This window comes from Mobula birostris, chromosome 27 (assembly GCF_030028105.1).
Source record: "Mobula birostris isolate sMobBir1 chromosome 27, sMobBir1.hap1, whole genome shotgun sequence".
In the NCBI taxonomy this organism is placed as follows: Eukaryota; Metazoa; Chordata; class Chondrichthyes; order Myliobatiformes; family Myliobatidae; genus Mobula; species Mobula birostris.
In genome coordinates, this window is record NC_092396.1 from 23,062,303 (window position 1) to 23,080,590 (window position 18,288).

At 42.2% G+C, this 18,288-nt stretch overlaps 1 protein-coding gene across 1 annotated transcript in view; it reads left to right on the forward strand.

The window, feature by feature from the left end:
- The window catches only part of tmco4 (transmembrane and coiled-coil domains 4), a 109,619-nt gene that overhangs the window by 55,072 nt on the left and 36,259 nt on the right, over positions 1–18,288 (forward strand). The gene's annotated exons all lie outside the window — the stretch shown is intronic.

The window sequence follows — 18,288 nt, forward strand, 5'->3', positions numbered from 1 at the left end:
TTTAATTTGCAACTGAAAGGGGAAGGAGAACACATTGTTTCTGATGGTTAGGTTAGAATCACTGGAGAAACTGAGGAAATATCTAGTTTTTAAATGAGGAATCCTGCAAAAGGGCTATCACTACCTGATTATACACGTTCTAAAAATGACATCTTCTGTCTTACTTGCAGATCCTAAATGAGGTGTTCTGTATTTAAAAAGTTCATTGACATTTCAAAGAAATAATCTAGAAATCCAAACTCATTGATTCAGATTTATTATGTGCACATCGAAGCATAGTGAAATGCACTTAAAAATTGATCTTCAGCAACTACTTAAAATTTGTTAATGTTTTTCAGTCAATGGTGTAATTTATGAAGGTGTAACAGCCCTCTCTAATGTACTTTCCACGCATTTCACATTCAGCTTCTACTCCATTTATTTCAGAAACAACACAAATCAGTAACTGTTATAGCATGGATATTTACATTTTGATTCTGCTTAAGGTAATTTATTTTCGTTGCTTCCTGTAACTTTTATTCTCTAAGTACCCACTATGTTACCTCTCTTCCATATGACTTATTGGTTATTCTTCCTCTTTTTCTTGATCCCATGGGAATTCGGGTGCAACCAATCCATGTTGTTTAGCTATGTCCAATCCCAGAAAAGGGATCCATATTGCCATCTGATACTTCGAACGGTGCACTCACTAGTTTCTGAGATTGTAATCCTAAGGCGCTGCTCTTAAGGGCTCTTTTACAGTATTAATTAACTGTCCTCTATATTACTTCCTATGTTCATTCTTGTATGGATCATTCTAATTTGTTGTCCCCGTACCATCCTGGAGCCCTTCCCAGTTATTTGAAATAACATTTAATTTGTTCTTGGCACAATGTCTTGGACAGATCCCTGAAAACAGCAGCCTTTACACTCTGCTTCTTCTCTCCTTCCCCTTCTATCCTTTTATCGTCTAGTGCACTTTAGTTGTCATTCCGTCCTCTCCCTCTGCAGCTAGTTAGTACATATTACTATTCTCAGGACCAGATTCTGTAGTTTATTCTTTGCTGGCACTAGGTTTCATTGTACCAGCTGTCGGTCATGTACATAGATTCCTGTTAAAGCAAAGTATCCAAGTACTCTTTCTCCTAATGTCAGGAAAAAATATTACCTTGGGTTTCAACTCGATGACACCGAGCCAGAGGGATTCAAGGTACAAGTGTATTCAACAGGAAACATTTCACAGTCCAAACATTCCAAATTAAGCTGCATTGACTGGCTGCCTATCCTACTGATGTCAACTTCGATATTTATGTCCTGTTCAGCAGTTCGTTAGTTATTTTTTATGCCAATGAACTTGCTGCTGAATAATAATCAACAGATGGCTTGAATCCGATCTTTCTTACTTCTTTTGCCCAGTTTATACATTCTGCTTATTACAGCCATTTGCAACTGGTTTAAATCCAGTTTTTTTTTATATTTATGTGTGAGAGCTTTGTTTTTATCCTAAATAAAAATCAGCCCCAATAATGCTTTGGAGTAGACCTTTCAGAATCTTAAGTACTATCATGTTATTTTCCCCTTTCAGATATTTCTATCACCATTTTATCTTTCATTTGAGCACTCTGGTAGAATTCACCACTGCTGGAAGGGAAAATCTTTCCATTGTACTTGCGTTAAGAATCTGAGTTTTTAACTTAAGCCTTGTACACTGTTAGCCAATTACCAGTCAAGCAGCATTTTGGCAGCCTTCTGTTGATCAGATAAAACCCAGTGCACTTTGAGAACGGAGCACTCCAGCTTGTAATTTTCAGCAAATGCTCGTGTTTTCTGCTGTAACTTGATTTATTTTTGCCCCTGAGGTTAATATTGTGACTTTTCCTTTGATTAGGTGTTCCTTGAAATTACAGTAGTTTTGATTTTCTTTTTAAACTTTGCACCTACTGTGACAGATGGTGATGCTGTTCTTTATTGGACTCAAAGATGATAACAGTCTGACATTGAAAACAAAATCTTCCCGATGGTTAAGAGCAGTATTTTTTCCAGAAGACATTCTGGGACACATGAAATTAAAATGCACTGCACACAGGATAAGTAGTAAAGATAGTTGGAATATAGTGATTCTGCAATATTTACAAGGCTGCTGGTGGGATACAGATAAACAAGTCGATAATTCAATATTTTCAAGCTGAATGTTCCATGCCCAATTGGCTGTATCCCTTATTTACCCTTCCATCATTCATTGTAGTAATATAGAGTCTGCTTGCCATAAACTCTACTTTAATGCCATGCCAGATGGAGATCAATTGACAAATAAATAAAATCCTCCGGTTCTTATTTAACTTTGCAAACGGCTAAATGCAAACAGAATGTATTTACCAAAAATCAACCAATTCCCACTTCACTTGTTCTTTGCAAAAATAATAGTGTGTTTCCTCATGGGGGTATGGCAGTCTTTGGCAAGAAGAGAATTTATTGCCTCCTGCTAATTGCTCCTTGAAGTTGAGCAGCTTGGTCAACCACGGTGGTGTCTCGTCTCCACCAGAGCTGATAGGGATGGCTGAAATTAGTTGGGTCTTGTTAACTTTATGGTTAGTGTAACTGATGTTAACTTTTTATTTTAGGTTACTCAATTATCAGAATTTAAATTTCACAGTTGTTATATCTGAAATTAAACTGGTGCCTGCAGATTATATTTAGTCCAGTAACAGAACTTCTACATTTCTATAGGGAAAATTAAATTTCTAGTTTTGTCAAAATCTTGCCATTTTTAATATTGAACTCAAGTGCTATTGATCTCTGGGAGTCATTGAGATTACTTCGTGTGACTATTGTATCTCAGTTTCAGTACCATGTGGGTGTAATATATTTTTGAAATAAGATGGAAGCCGCTTGCAATCCCACTCAGATTTTCAGCAATTTGTGGTGGTTTCTCTCTGGAACAAATGGAAGCATTACAAGTAGATGTTATTTCCACGTGTTTCCGGTACATCGCAGGGTACTTAGGCGATTTTTTTCCAGCTCCGTTTGTCAGTAGTCTCAGGAACTGGATGTCAAGGCTAGGTTCAGCTCTTAGCTCTGTCACTTTCAAAGCCTATCAAGGGCATTCCATAGGTGTCGGTGGGGATCTTCTGCTCTTGTCATTAAAGGCGTATTTGCCTTCTGGATCTCACTGCCTTGCTCAAGAATGCTGCGCACCAATGGGATTTGCCTCTCAATCCAGGTCCAGTGAAAGCTGTGTGGAGATTCCCACCACATTTCAACAAGATCCTAGCCCTGTCTTTGGCTACCTGATATCAATCAATCTCTGAATAAAAATATATCCTTTGAATCAGCAACACTTTCAATTTAAGCTTCTAACAATTTCAATGTTCAAAATGAATTTTATTATCAGAGTACCTGTGTGTCACCACATACAACCCTGAGATTCATTTTCTAACGGGCATACTCAGCAAACCTATAGAATAGTAACTGTAACGGGATCAATGAAAGATCAACCAGAGCGCAGAAGACAGCAAACTGTACAAATGCAAATATAAATAAATAGCGAGAACATGAGATAAGCAGTCCTTAAAGTGGGATCATTGGTTGTGGGAACTTCTCAATGGGTGGGCAAGTGAGTGTAGTTAGCCCCTTTTGTTCAAGAGCCTGATGGTTGAGGTGTAGTAACTGTTCCGGAACCTGGTGCTGTGCATCCTGAGGCTTTTGTACCTTCTACCTGATGGCAGCAGTGTGGAAAAAATGCAATGTCTGGGTGGCGAGAGCCTCTGATCATGGATGCTGCTTTCCTACGACAGCGTTTCATGTAGCACAGAGGTGTTTTGTATCTTAACTCATTAATATGTAAGCCATGTCCCAGATTCCTAGCCAAAGTCCCAGGTTCTTAATTACTGGAAGTCAGTTTTCTCCACCTGGCTTTATAAACCCCTTTAAGAGTTGGATGAACATCTTTGGGAATGATAATGATAATAACCATAATGAGAACTGTGTGCTTACATGGAAGGTAATACAGATAGCTACATGTTCCTCCAAATACTCTGCTTTCCCTGCCATAACATCCATGTATTCCTTGGATAAATGACATCTATATATACTAGACATTTACGTTCAGGTCAGTATAGAGACATTTGGACCATGTAGTTAACAGCTGTCTAGTAAAATCTAAATATTGACTGTCCATGAATAAGCTCATATTGATGGAGTACTACTGAATGGAACATCTGGGGTGTATATAAACAGATCTGTTGAAGAATTAGAAGTTCTTTTATTTCTGTGTTCTATTTACAGATATTTGACATCCTAAGTTCAGTGATGCAGTTGTTTTCCTGTCTGAATAGAGTCACAGCTGCAGTGTTCATTGTAATGTGATTTGTGTGAAGTTACCATTAAAAGTCATAATTTGAGTCTTAAACATGCTTAATAATGAACGAAATTCAGTTACTGTAATCAGTGCGGTATGTGTGGTGTTACTATGAAAAGGGATTTGATACTGAGTTCTATAACAGCTTGATGGTGAATTCATTTTGATTAGTATTTAAGGATGCACAGTGAATGCTAATGAAGCTAGCTGTCTGAGCTCCATTACAGTAAAGTTTCTGATTATAATTAACATCTGATGACTCCAACAATTTATAAAGTTTTTAATCATCTAAAGCAGGGCAAAGATGAAAATGTTGTTTATTTGTGGAGTTTAGATTATGGAGCAGAATTCATATACAATCCCTTTAAAGGGTTTAATGTTTTGATGACCAGAGCTTTAGCTTGCCAGCTAGTTTTTATTTATATTTGGGAAATTCAGTTTTTGCTTTTCTCTTCGACTTTCCCACAAACATTAGCTATTATTTAGCTGCTGGCCACCCAATATTTTTGGGTCCATGATCCAAATTGCTTCTCTTAATTCACTGGCTCGGCACTATGCAGTGGGAATCACAACCACACGCAAATATTGTCCTCATTCAATGTACACTAGTTTTCCCATAGTCTCCAACTTGCTAAAATTCCACTCACCTGATCCTCCACACTGTGTAGTTTAAATCTTCAGTGGTACAGCCATTTTTGTACTGTCAGGCTTGTAGAGAGCTGTTGAATTTCATTGAAGTTATGGTTTTCCAGAATGTTAAACCTCATTTCCAGATCTTTAACCTTGAAGACTGAAGCAAGGTTTCGATATGGACTAGAGTCAGTTCGGAGTTTAGTTCCTTTTTCCTCAAAATGGTTTCTAATTGTTCTTTGACAGATCATTCTTTCACTCTTTCTCTTTGTGTGACAATAACAGTCATTTATATCACGGGACTACACCCTTTTATCATCAAATACAGTGGAGCTCCACATCTGTATCATGTAAAATACACAAATCCAGTTGTTGGGAGTTTCACTTTCATTCCTTGTCCACTTAAAATTGATTAACTCAAAATTCTACATGAACAAACATGAATTTGTGCTTAATAAAATATTCTAACCTCCCTCTTTCCGAGCGCACTGTTCTCCAGTCTCTGCACTAATCCTAACCTTGCCATCAAACCTGCAGATGGGGGGTGGGGTGCTGTACTAGTCTGACAGACTGATCTCTACCTTGCTGAGGCCAGGGAACAACTCTCAGAGACACCACCTCTTACTTGCCTCTCGAACAGAACCCCAGTAAAGAGCACCATCCCTGATCTTACTAACTCTGAGGATCTGCCATCACTGCCAGCAGCAACCTTGTAGTTCCCTTACCTCTCTTTCTACCACCTTCCCTCTCTTTCTACCACCTTACCAAGATCTACAAACCTGTCTGTTCAGGTAGACCCATTGTTTCTACTTGTTCCTGTCCCACCAAACTTGTATCTGCATACATCAATTCTGTTTTGTCCCCTCGGTTCAGTCCCTACCTACCTACATTCGTGACACTTCACATGCTCTGGATCTTATCAATGATTTAAGTTCCCTGGACCCGATTTCTTATTTTCACCATGGATGTTCAGTCCTTGTGCACCTGAACCACCCCGCGCTCCCATCAAGAGGGCCTTATGGCTCTCCATTTCTTTCTAGATGACAAATCCTGCCTATTCTCCTCCACCAACACTCTCCTCCGTCTGGTGGAACTGGTCCTCACTCTCAATAATTTCTCCTTTGGCTCCTCTCACTTCCTCCAAACTGAAGGTATAGCCGTAGGCACTCATGTGGGTCCCAGCTAAGCCTGCCTTTTTGTTGCCTCCATGTTCCAACCCTACATTAGTATCAACCCCCACTTTTCCTACGCTACATTGATGACTGCATTGGGGCTGCTTTCTACACACATGCGGAGCTCGTCAACTTCATCAACTTTGGCTCCAACTTCCACCCTGCCCTCAAATTTACCTGGTCCATTTCCAACACCTCCTTCCCTTTTCTTGATCTCTCTGTCTCTATCTCTGGAAACAGCTTATCTACTGATATCTTTTACAAACCCACTGGTTCGCACAGCTACCTAGACTATACCTAGTACTAGATCTACCTAGATCTAGTTGTTAGAGTTGTTCCCTGGCCTCAGCAAGGTAGAGATCAGATCTAGTACTAGGTAATGAACTGGGTCAGGTCACAGTTCTCTCAGTGGGTGAGCATCTGGGGGACAGTGACCACCACTCCCTGGCCTTTATAATTATCATAGAAAAGAATAGAATCAAAGAGGACAGGAAAATTTTTAATTGGGGAAAGGCAGATTATGAGGCTATAAGGCTAGAACTTGCGGGTGTGGATTGGGATGATGTTTTTGCAGGGAAATGTACTATGGACATGTGGTCAATGTTTAGAGATCTCTTGCGGGATGTAAGGGATAAATTTGTCCCAGTGAGGAAGATAAAGAATGGTAGGGTGAAGGAACCATGGGTGACAAGTGAGATGGAAAATCTAGTCAGGTGGAAGAAGGCAGCATACATGAGGTTTAGGAAGCAAGGATCAGATGGGTCTATTGAGGAATATAGGGAAGCAAGAAAGGAGCTTAAGAAGGGGCTGAGAAGAGCAAGAAGGGGGCATGAGAAGGCCTTGGCGAGTAGGGTAAAGGAAAACCCCAAGGTATTCTTCAATTACGTGAAGGAAAAAAGGATGACAGGAGTGGAGGTAGGACCAATTAGAGATAAAGGTGGGAAGATGTGCCTGGAGGCTGTGGAAGTGAGCGAGGTCCTCAATGAATACTTCTCTTCGGTATTCACCAATGAGAGCGAACTTGATGATGGTGAGGACAATATGAGTGAGGTTGATGTTCTGGGGCATGTTGATATTAAGGGAGAGGAGGTGTTGGAGTTGTTGAAATACATTAGGACAGATAAGTCCCCGGGGCGTGACGGAATATTCCCCAGGCTGCTCCACGAGGCAAGAGAAGAGATTGCTGAGCCTCTGGCTAGGTTCTTTATGTCCTCATTGTCCACGGGAATGGTACCGGAGGATTGGAGGGAGGCGAATGTTGTTCCCTTGTTCAAAGAAGGTAGTAGGGATAGTCCAGGTAATTATAGACCAGCGAGCCTTGTGACTATGGTGGGAAAGCTGTTGGAAAAGATTCTTAGAGATAGGATCTATAGGCATTTAGAGAATCATGGTCTGATCAGGGATAGTCAGCATGGCTTTGTGAAGGGCAGATCGTGTCTAACAAGCCTGATAGAGTTCTTTGAGGAGGTGGCCAGGCATATAGATGAGGGTAGTGCAGTGGATGTGATCTATATGGATTTTAGTAAGGCATTTGACAAGGTTCCACAGGGTAGGCTTATTCAGAAAGTTAGAAGGCATGGGATCCAGGGAAGTTTGGCCAGGTGGATTCAGAATTGGCTTGCCTGCAGAAGGCAGAGGGTCGTGGTGGAGGGAGTACATTAAGATTGGAGGATTGTGACTAGTGGTGTCCCACAAGGATCTGTTCTGGGACCTCTACTTCTTGTGATTTTTATTAACGACCTGGATGTTGGGGTAGAAGGGTGGGTTGGCAAGTTTGCAGACGACACAAAGGTTGGTGGTGTTGTAGATAGTGTAGAGGATTGTCAAAGATCGCAGAGAGACATTGATAGGATGCAGAAGTGGGCTGGGAAGTGGCAGATGGATTTCAACCCGGAGAAGTGTGAGGTGGTACACTTTGGAAGGACAAACTCCAAGGCAGAGTACAAAGTAAATGGCAGGATACTTGGTAGTGTGGAGGAGCAGAGGGATGTCGGGGTACATGTCCATAGATCCCTGAAAGTTGCCTCACAGGTGGATAGGGTAGTTAAGAAAGCTTATGGGGTGTTAGCTTTCATAAGTCGAGGGATAGAGTTTAAGAGTCACGATGTAATGATGCAGCTGTATAAAACTCTGGTTAGGCCACACTTGGAGTACTGTGTCCAGTTCTGGTTGCCTCACTGTAGGAAGGATGTGGAAGCATTGGAAAGGGTACAGAGGAGATTTACCAGGATGCTGCCTGGTTTAGAAAGTATGCATTATGATCAGAGATTAAGGGAGCCAGGGCTTTACTCTTTGGAGAGAAGGAGGATGAGAGGAGACATGATAGAGGTGTACAAGATAATAAGAGGAATAGATAGAGTGGATAGCCAGCGCCTCTTCCCCAGGGCACCACTGCTCAATACAAGAGGACATGGCTTTAAGGTAAGGGGTGGGAAGTTCAAGGGGGATATTAGAGGAAGGTTTTTCACTCAGGGAGTGGTTGGTGCGTGGAATGCACTGCCTGAGTCAGTGGTGGAGGCAGATACACTAGTGAAGTTTAAGAGACTACTAGACAGGTATATGGAGGAATCTAAGGTGGGGGCTTATATGGGAGGCAGAGTTTGAGGGTCGGCACAACATTGTGGGCCGAAGGGCCTGTACTGTGCTGTACTATTCTATGTTCTATGTTCTATACCTCTTCCTACCCCGTTACTTGTACAAAATGTCATCCCCTTCTCTCCATTCCTCCGTCTTCACCACACCTGCACTCAGGATTATTTCATTCTAGAATTAATAAGATGTCCTCCTCCTTCATAAAAAAGTGGCTTTCCTTCCTCCACCATCAACGCTGTCCTCACCCCATCCTCTCACCACCCCTCTAGGGATAGAGTTCCTCTTGTCCTCACCCACCAGCTTCCATGTCCACCACACAATTTTCCATAACTTCCGCCATCTCCAATGGGATCCCACCACCAAGCTTATCTTTCCCTCCCCCCACCTTCTGCTTTCTGCAGGGCTCACTCCCTTCATAGATCCTTTGTCCACTCGTCCCTCCCCCCGATCTCCCTCCTGGTTCTTATCCTTGCAAGCAGAACAAGTGCTGCACCTGCTCCTACACCACCTCCCTCACTACCATTCAGAGCCCTAAACAGTCCTTCCAGGTAAGGCGACAATTCACCTGTGAATCTGTTAGGGTAATATACTGTGTCTGGTGCTCCTGGTGTGAGACCCGACGTAGACTGGGAGACCGTTTCACTGATCACCAGAAAAAGCAAGATCTACCAGTGGCCACCCACTTCAGTTCTACTTCCCATTCTGATATGCCAGTCCATGACCTCCTGTACTGCCGCAATGAGGCCATGTTCAGGTTGGAGGTGCAACAGGTTGGGTAGCCTCCAACCTGATGGCATGAACGTAGATTTCTCGAACTTTCAATAATTGCCCCCCCCCGCCTTTCACTACTCCCATTCCTGTTTTCCCCCTCTCACCTTATCTGCTTACCTGCCCATCACCTCCCACTTCCATTTTTCCTAGTCATCTACCTTTTCCTATCAGATTCCCTCTTCTCCAGCTCTTTATCTCTTTCACCAATCAGCTTTCCAGATCTTTACTTCACCCCTCCCCCTCTCCCGGTTTCCCTCTCTCCTTGTACTTCTTCATCCTCTCCCTCCACCTTCCTCTGTTTTTTTTTCCCCTAGTCCTGATGAAGGGTCTCGGCCCGAAACGTCGACTGTTTACCCTTTTCCATTGATGTTGCCTAGCCTGCTGAGTTCCTCCAGCATTTTGTGTGTGTTGCGTGGATTTCCAGCAACTGCAGATTTTTCTCTTGTTAATAAAGTATAGTTTCTTTATCAGTGGGAGCCTTCTTTGTTGAACAGATTGACGTTCCTGAGATTGTATTACATGCCAATGTATCATTAACAGCCAAGTAAAATGTTTTAGTGAGCTGTGGTTAAGCCTGTGTACCACCAGGCCTTTAACTCTCAATAAGAAACCCCACTTCCATAAATTGACTCAGAGACAATCAATGTCATTTGGGGACAACATGACTTGGCAGGAGTGCGATGAAGTACTTTCTCTCAACTAGATGGGTGCAGCTGTAAAAACACTCAATGCTTTACATCATTAAAACTTCCTGAATGGTGCTGCTGCCTACAGATTGAACCACATTGCCACCATTGCAGTGTCTTGTAACAGTGAGGCAAGAATTCACTAACTTATCTTGGAGATGTTCTCACAACACTTTAAACATTTGTTCCATATGGATATATAGGTTTTATTGTCAAAGTATGCATGTACCATACAATACAACTCTGATGTCAGTCTTCTCCAGATAGCCAGGTAGTACAGAAAAACTATGGGAGGTGTTGAAAGAAAAGACATTACCCCTAACCCCAGCACAAAAAAGATAAAGAAACAAAACTCACCATTCCTACTTTTTTCTGAGGCCATAATTATGAAATTCTTTTCTTAACTTTTTGTAGAACGGCATCAGAAGTGATTCAAGGAAATCACTTATCTCCACTTGCTTGAGGCAGAGAGAAATGGGCCACAAAATGTGGTCCTGCCAGTATATCATATATGGTAGGATCTTCTTTCTTAAAAGGGCAAATCAGCCGTGTCTGATCTCAGATCAGATGATATTTCTCAACCGTTCATGGGAGGGCAAGTCAGTTAGGAGCTACAATGAAAGCTTTTGGGTTGCAGTTGGCCACCAATTAGGGCTCCATATGTATTGGTGAATAAGTAAATATCAAATCAGATTTGGTTTGTGTTGGTGAACAAGTTGTTCAGTGAATCATGTTTCCAATGTTAAATGTAAAGAGGGATGACAGTAACACATAGAATTCCTCTTTAGAGATGCAAAGTTACAGGTTCATACTGGGTACAGAGAGTTTGTTGGCTCCGGCTGCCTCTCTCTCCTCCACAACAAACGTCGATGCATAGGTGATCCTGAAGCTGAGGGTCGTGGTGTTCTGCCAAGACATCTCCACTGAGTGTCAAGGTGGGATCAGGCCAGGGGTTCCCAACCTAGAGCCTGTGGACCCTTTGCTTAATGGTATTGGTCCATGGCATAAAAAAGGTTCGGAACCCCTGGATTAGACAATATGGTAGAGTTGAAGCAGCAGTCAAATCGGCTATGATGTAATCAATGGCAGAGAACACTTGCTCTGCTCCTGCTTTTTCTCATATTAATTTCATTGTTATTAATGTGACAAGCCAAAATCTTCCTAATTGGTGATTACATTCTGTAATGGTAACTAATGTGTTTTGGAAATCCCATCCTAAATCATGTCTGCTGTCCTTTTGACTATTTCCTGGAAGACCCTCCTTACAATGCATCGGTTCTCCATCCTAATGTCTTCCATGGATTAGTTTTAATTTTGATTGACTGCATTTGTGTGAATGCCTTGGGGTGTTTAAGTGCAAGTCATTACTGAAGTTGCGTGTAACTAAAAAAAAAAAATTTTAGCTGTTCATGCAATCACGTATTGTAAATCTCTTTATAGTGTTGGCTTATTTATCCTTAGTGCTGATCATAATTTCCAGACTTTAGCCAAAAAATGGCTTAAAACAGTCCCTGAAGCAAAGGAACTCCTCCGTATGCGTCACCAACCTTCTCCCTGTAATACGTGATGTAGGCTGTGGAAAATGGCAAGAAATCAAGTTAATAATTGCTGCCTGATTTATGAAAGGTGACCAGCAAAGTTGAATCATAACTGCGATGATGCACTGCAGTAATGGGATATAGGAAAGTTATTTATCTCAAATATCTCCTGTGGCCACATCAGTGCAACAGCTCTTGCATGACTTGTTTAGTATTATTTGGAAATCTCTGATTAAAAGGCAAAGCCATCTCGCCGCCTGGTGTAGTCAGTGTTTCCATTAATCCATCCAAAATAAAATGAAAAACATTCTTGGCTGCTCCTTTTCTCTTTTGTCTTTTTGTTGCGGTGTTTAACCTCACAATATAGAACCTCCCACTTCTTTCCTTGTGTACCAGCATCACTCCTTGGCACGTTGCAATGCTCTCCTCCTCCCAGTAGTCTCACTCTCTCATAACCCTCCCTCAATTCTTGGTGCACTCCTTTCATAGCGCAACACATTGCCGATATACTTTGGATTTTTGGAGACAAGACTGAGGACCTGGATCAAAAAATGAGCTACTGGAGGAATCTGTGGGGAAAAAAATAAACAGTCAACACTTCAGGTCGAAACTATTCACCTGGATTGAGTTCCTCCAACTGCTCTTTTTTTATTATTATTACTGTTTTCCTCCTTTGCGTAACTAGGGTCTGATTTCCACTCAGAGGAAGATTAATAGGGCATACGCTCACATAGTTACAACACAGGTGTGCTGCCGTAGCCCATCCACTTCAAGGTTTGACATGTTGTGCATTCGGAGATGCTCTTCTGCACACCACTGTTCTGACACTGTGGTTATTTGAGTTACTGTCACCTTCCTGTCAGCTTGAACCAATCTGGTCCTTCCCCTCTGATCTTCCTCGTTAACAAGGTGTTTTTGTTCTCAGAACTGCTGCTCGCTAGATGATTTTTTTTTTGTTTTTCACACCATTCTCTAAACTCTGGAGACGGTTGTGCATGAAAATCCCAGGAGAACAGCAGTTTCTGAGATATTCAAACCACCCCATCTAGTACCAACAGTCATTCCACAGTCAGAGTCACTTAGATCACAGTTCTTCCCCCTTTTGATGTTTGGTCTGAACTACAACTAAACCTCTTGACCATGTGTGCATGCTTTTGTGCATTGAGTTGCTGCCAGTGCCAATTGCTGTTTATTTGTACAGCTCAGCAGTCAACACAATCATACCCTTCGTTCTAATCAACAAACTCCAAACCTTGGGCCTCTGTACCTCCCTCTGCAACAGGATCCTTGACTTCCTTACCGGGAGACCACAGTCTGTGCGGATTGGAAAATACAACCCCCCCTCACTGACAGTCAACACCAGTGCACCTCATGGATGTGTGCAGGCACAGCTCAAATGGCATCTATAAACTTGCCGATACAACTAATGTTGGCAGAATTTCAGGTGGTGACAAGGAGTGCAAAGAAATGAGGTGGATCAGCTGGTTGAGGGGTGTCGTAGCAACAACTTTGCACTCAACGTCAGTAAGACCAAGGAATTGACTGTGGGTTTCAGGAAGGGGAAGTTGAGGGAACACACGCCAATCCTCATTGAGGGATCAGAAGTGGAAAGGGTGAGCAGTTTAAAGTTCCTGGGTGTCCACATCTCTGAAGATCCTGGGCTCCTTTGATGCAATTACAAAGAAGGCATGACAGCAGCTATCATTCATTAGGAGTTTGAGGAGAACTGGTATGACACCAGAGACACTGAGGTATACCATGGAGAGCATTCGAACTGGTTGCATCACCTTCTGGTATGCACACGATCGTAAACTCAGTCAACTCCATCATGGGCACTAGCCTCCCCAGCATCCAGGACGACTTCAAAGGGTGGTGCCTCAAGAAGACGGCATCCATCATTAAGGACCCCAGTCACCAAGGGCATGCCCTCTTGTCATTGCTACCATCAAGGAGGAGGTACAAGACCCAGAAGATATACACTCAACATTCTGAAAACAGCTTCTTGGCCTCTGCCATCAGATTCCTGAATGGACAATGAACTCTTGAACAATACCTCAGTTTTTTGTTCCTTTCTTTTTGCATTACTTAAGTTCATTTTCCATATATGATATATATGTGTATTTATAGTTATTATGTATTGCAACATACAGCTGCCTCAAAACCACAAATTTCGTGACATATGCTAGTGATATTAAACCTGATCCTGTTGATTGGCTGATTGGATATTTGTATTAATGAGCAGGTGCACAGGAGTACCTAACAATGAGGCCACTGAATGTGTGTACAATAAATGCCACAGAGCTCAAGAGTGCTGATGTACAAAGGGATATTAGACTGCAAATTCATAGCTTCTTAAAAATGGAGACACAGAAGAGAAAGCATTCGACATGTTTGCATTCGTGGGCCGAAGCATTAATTATACGACTTGGGGTGTCAGGTACAGTGTATAAACATTGGTAAGGCTTCATCTGCTATACTGTGTACAGATCTGATCACTATACTACAAGAAAAGTGTAGAAGGAATTTCAAGTTCCTGGGTGTCTCTAAGGATCTAACCTGGTCCCAACATACTGATGCAGCTATAAAGAAGGCAAGACAGCGGCTATACTTCATTAGGAGTTTGAGGAGATTTGGTTTGTCGCCTAAAACACTTGAAAACTTTTACTGATGTACAGTGCAGAGCATTCTGAGAGGGTGCATCACTGTCTGGTATGGGGCAAGGGGGGGGTGCCTATTGCACAGGACTGAAAGAAGCTACAGAAAGTTGTACTATTAGTCAGCTCCATCATGGGTACTAGCCTCTGTAGCAGACATCCCACCTCTCCCGGAAGTTCCGGGAGTCTCCCGCATATTGATAGCGGCTCCCTAATGCCCGCAAATTATATACAATATCCGGAAAATCAATTTTTTTGAGATCACGCGAGAGAGAGAGAGTGCCATGGCAGAGTGTTCCAAAAAAGAAAATATAAAACGTACTTCACCCAGACTACACTAAAGTGTACCCCTGCCTAATAGGGGTCAAAAATAATGACATTGTTGCTCGCTGCACTGTTTGTAACAGTGACATTTCTATTGCCCATGGTGGGTTAAGACTGTAAAAGACATGCTGAGGTGAGTTTAACAGGTGTCATTCATTCATTAGCATAGCTAACGTTATTTAAACTAGCTGGCTAGCTGCTAAGGAGCTACTCTATTGTAGACATCTCACTTCTCCCGGAAGTTCATGGAGTCTCCCGCAAATTGATGGTGCTACCTCCCTGAAATGAGTTTTTGCTGGGTGGGATGTCTGCCGTAGTATCCAAGACACCTTCAAGAAGCGGTGCCTCAGAAAGTCGGTGTCCATTATTAAGGACCTCCACCACTCAGGACATGCCCTCTTCTCACTGTTACCGTCGGGAAGGAGGTACAGAATCCTGAAGGCACACACTCGGAGCTTCTTCCCCTCTGCCATCCAATTCCTAAATGGACATTGAACCTGTGAACACTGCCTCACTTTTTTTAATGTATTATTTCTGTTTTTGCATTATTTTTAATTTGACTATTTAATATGCATATATATACTTGCTGTAATTGATTTACTTATTTTTTCTATATGTACCATGTATTGCATTGTACTGCTGCTGTTAAGTTAACAAATTTCACGACATATGCCAGTGATATTAAACCTGGTTCTGATTCTGAAAAAAAAAATTAGCAGGGTGTTGCCTGGAATGGAGGGCTTAACTGATACGAGAAATTTCTTAGACTGAATTTATTCTCACTGGAACCCAAGAGGCTGAGGGGTGACTGTATAATGGGTTATGAAATTATGAAGGGTATAGATAGGGCAGACTGAGATTTTTGTTAAATACTAGAGGGCATAGGGTTATGATAAGAAGATGCGAGGGGGCAACTTTTTCACACAGTGGATGAAAGGAACTATTTAAATGCCATTTGTACATCTAGTAAAAGGAGTAGAAAGGTACAGGCCTAATGCAGCAAATGGAATTGGTGTAGATAAGCATCACGGTCAGCATGTATAACTTGGGCTGAAGAGCCTGCTAATGTATTTAGCAGCTTTATGATTATTCAGTTGGCCCCACCTGCATGTCGTGTGTAATGGCCTCGGGGTTTTAATGGTTTAAGGGCAGAGTTGAATTTGTGCTGGTACACTACATAGTTGAGTTAAGTTTTGTAACCATACTTGGAGTGTTAAGTCACTCCCTCATGTTCATCTTGGAGCCAAGCATGCCTGAATCTGCAGCCAGGTCACAGCTCCCTGGGGACTGGCTTGCAGAGGCAGTGATTTACAACTTGGCAGCTTGTGCAGTGGCGTTCTCTGCCTGTTTTATGTAAGTATGATTGTGAACTTGGGATCAGACTCTAGCTTTTTTTAAAAAATTGAAGGAAGTAGCATTCTGTTCCTGGAAACTTGATAGTGAACCAAGTTGCTTTTTGAAGTGAAATGAGTTTGAGTGTTTAACTGAGTGGAGCAATCCTACCATCCCTGTCTATAGAAATGTTACAGTGTGAGTGGATTCTGCTGTTTGGACTCTGTCCGCAGCAGTGTTGCAAGTACAATTGGCTATGTGTGTCTGTCACTTCATAGACTTTCCACAGCCCCGACCTCTTCATCATTTGTGTTCTCTCTTTGCTCATGTCCTCCAGAATCCTGCATTCAGCTTCCACATGTACACAGATGATACTCAGGTCTATCACCGTGTCAACCCCAACACTGGCACAAAAGGAGACTATTCAGTAAACTGGATTCAGGCCAGCCAGCAATGTTTGTCCTACTTTCCAGCTCTTAACTGTGTTCCACAGTTTGTGTCTCCCAAGTGGTCATCTGGTTTTCTGAGGGTTTCACTACAGAGTTCTCAAACACTCATTGAGAGAAAGCTGTGTTTTCTCAAATCTCCTCTAATTCTTTATCAATCAACTAAAATCTGTGCCCCCAAGTGACTGACATCCCTGTTAATAGAAATGGGTTCTTTTTGCTAACCCTGTCTTGGCCTCACATCATTATTTCCACTAATTGCTACCACCTTTGATAAACTGAATGTTGGACTAGCTAAATATCTGATGAACTAAAGCCAATCTTGTCATTTCCTCCCTTGTTTATGCGTGCACTTTCATTGAAACTGAATTTTGAAGCATGTTGAGTGGTGAAGAAAAAGACTTGTCGACCCAGTCAGAAACAAAAATATCTTTTATTTAAAAATCCTGCTTTAAATTGCAAGAGTCAGTTTACCATGAGAGAAAGCTTTAGCCGCCAATGTGAGACATTAAATTTTAGCATAGGGGCTAGCATAACGCTTCCAGAGCGCCTGCAATGCAGGTTCAATTCCACTGCTGCCCGTAAGGAATTTGTACATTCTTCCTATGACCCTGGGTGTTCCGGGTGCTCCAGTTTCCTCCCACATTCCAAAGACATTAATTAGTAGGTTAATTGATCACATGGGCTTAATTGGACGGTGCAGGCTCTTGGCCCAGAAAGAACAGTTACTGTGCTGTATCTTTTAATAAATAATAGCAAAATAAGTACTAGATTGGAGTTGCGCATTGGTGCTGCTGTCTCACAGCTCCAGTCCTAAGCTCTGGTGCTGTGTGGAGTTTTCACTCTCTTCGTCTGGGTTTCCTCTGGGAATCCAGTTTTCTTCCATAACCCAAAAGTAGGTTAATCGGCCACTGCAGATTGCTCCTAGGATGTTGGTGAAGGGAAGAGATGATGGGAATGAGGGGAAAATACTTTATACTTTATTGTCGCCAAACAATTGGTACTAGAACATACAATCATTACAGCGATATTTGATTCTGCACTTCACACTCCCTGGATTACAAATATTAAATACTAAAAATATTAAAAAGTTAAAATGAGTAAATATTAAAAATTTAAATTATAGATCATAAATTGAAAATAGAAAAATGGGAAGTAACGTAGTGCAAAAAAACCGAGAGGCAGGTCCGGATATTTGGAGGGTACGGCCCAGATCCGGGGCAGGATCCGTTCAGCAGTCTTTTCACAGTTGGAAAGAAGCTGTTCCCAAATCTGGCCATTCGAGTCTTCAAGCTCCTGAACCTTCTCCCGGAAGGAAGAGGGATGTAAAGTGTGTTTGCCGGGTGGGTCGTGTCCTTGATTATCCTAGCAGCACTGCTCCGACAGCGTGCGGTGTAAAGTGAGTCCATGGACGGAAGGTTGGTTTGTGTGATGTGCTGCGCCGTGTTCACGATCTTCTGCAGCTTCTTGCGGTCTTGGACAGGACAACTTCCATACCAGGTTGTGATACACCCTAGAAGAATGCTTCTACACTGCATCTATAAAAATTAGTGAGGGTTTTAGGGGACAGGCCAAATTTCTTTAGTTTTCTCAGGAAGTAAAGGCGCTGGTGGGCCTTCTTGGCAGTGAACTCTGCTTGGTTGGACCAAGTCAGGTCATTTGTGATATTGACCCTGAGGAACTTAAAGCTTTTGACCTGTTCCACTTGCATACCACCGATGTAAGTTGGGTCATGCGGTTCGCTACTCCTTCTGAAGTTAACAACCAATTCCTTCATCTTGCTGACGTTGAGGGATAGGTTATTGTC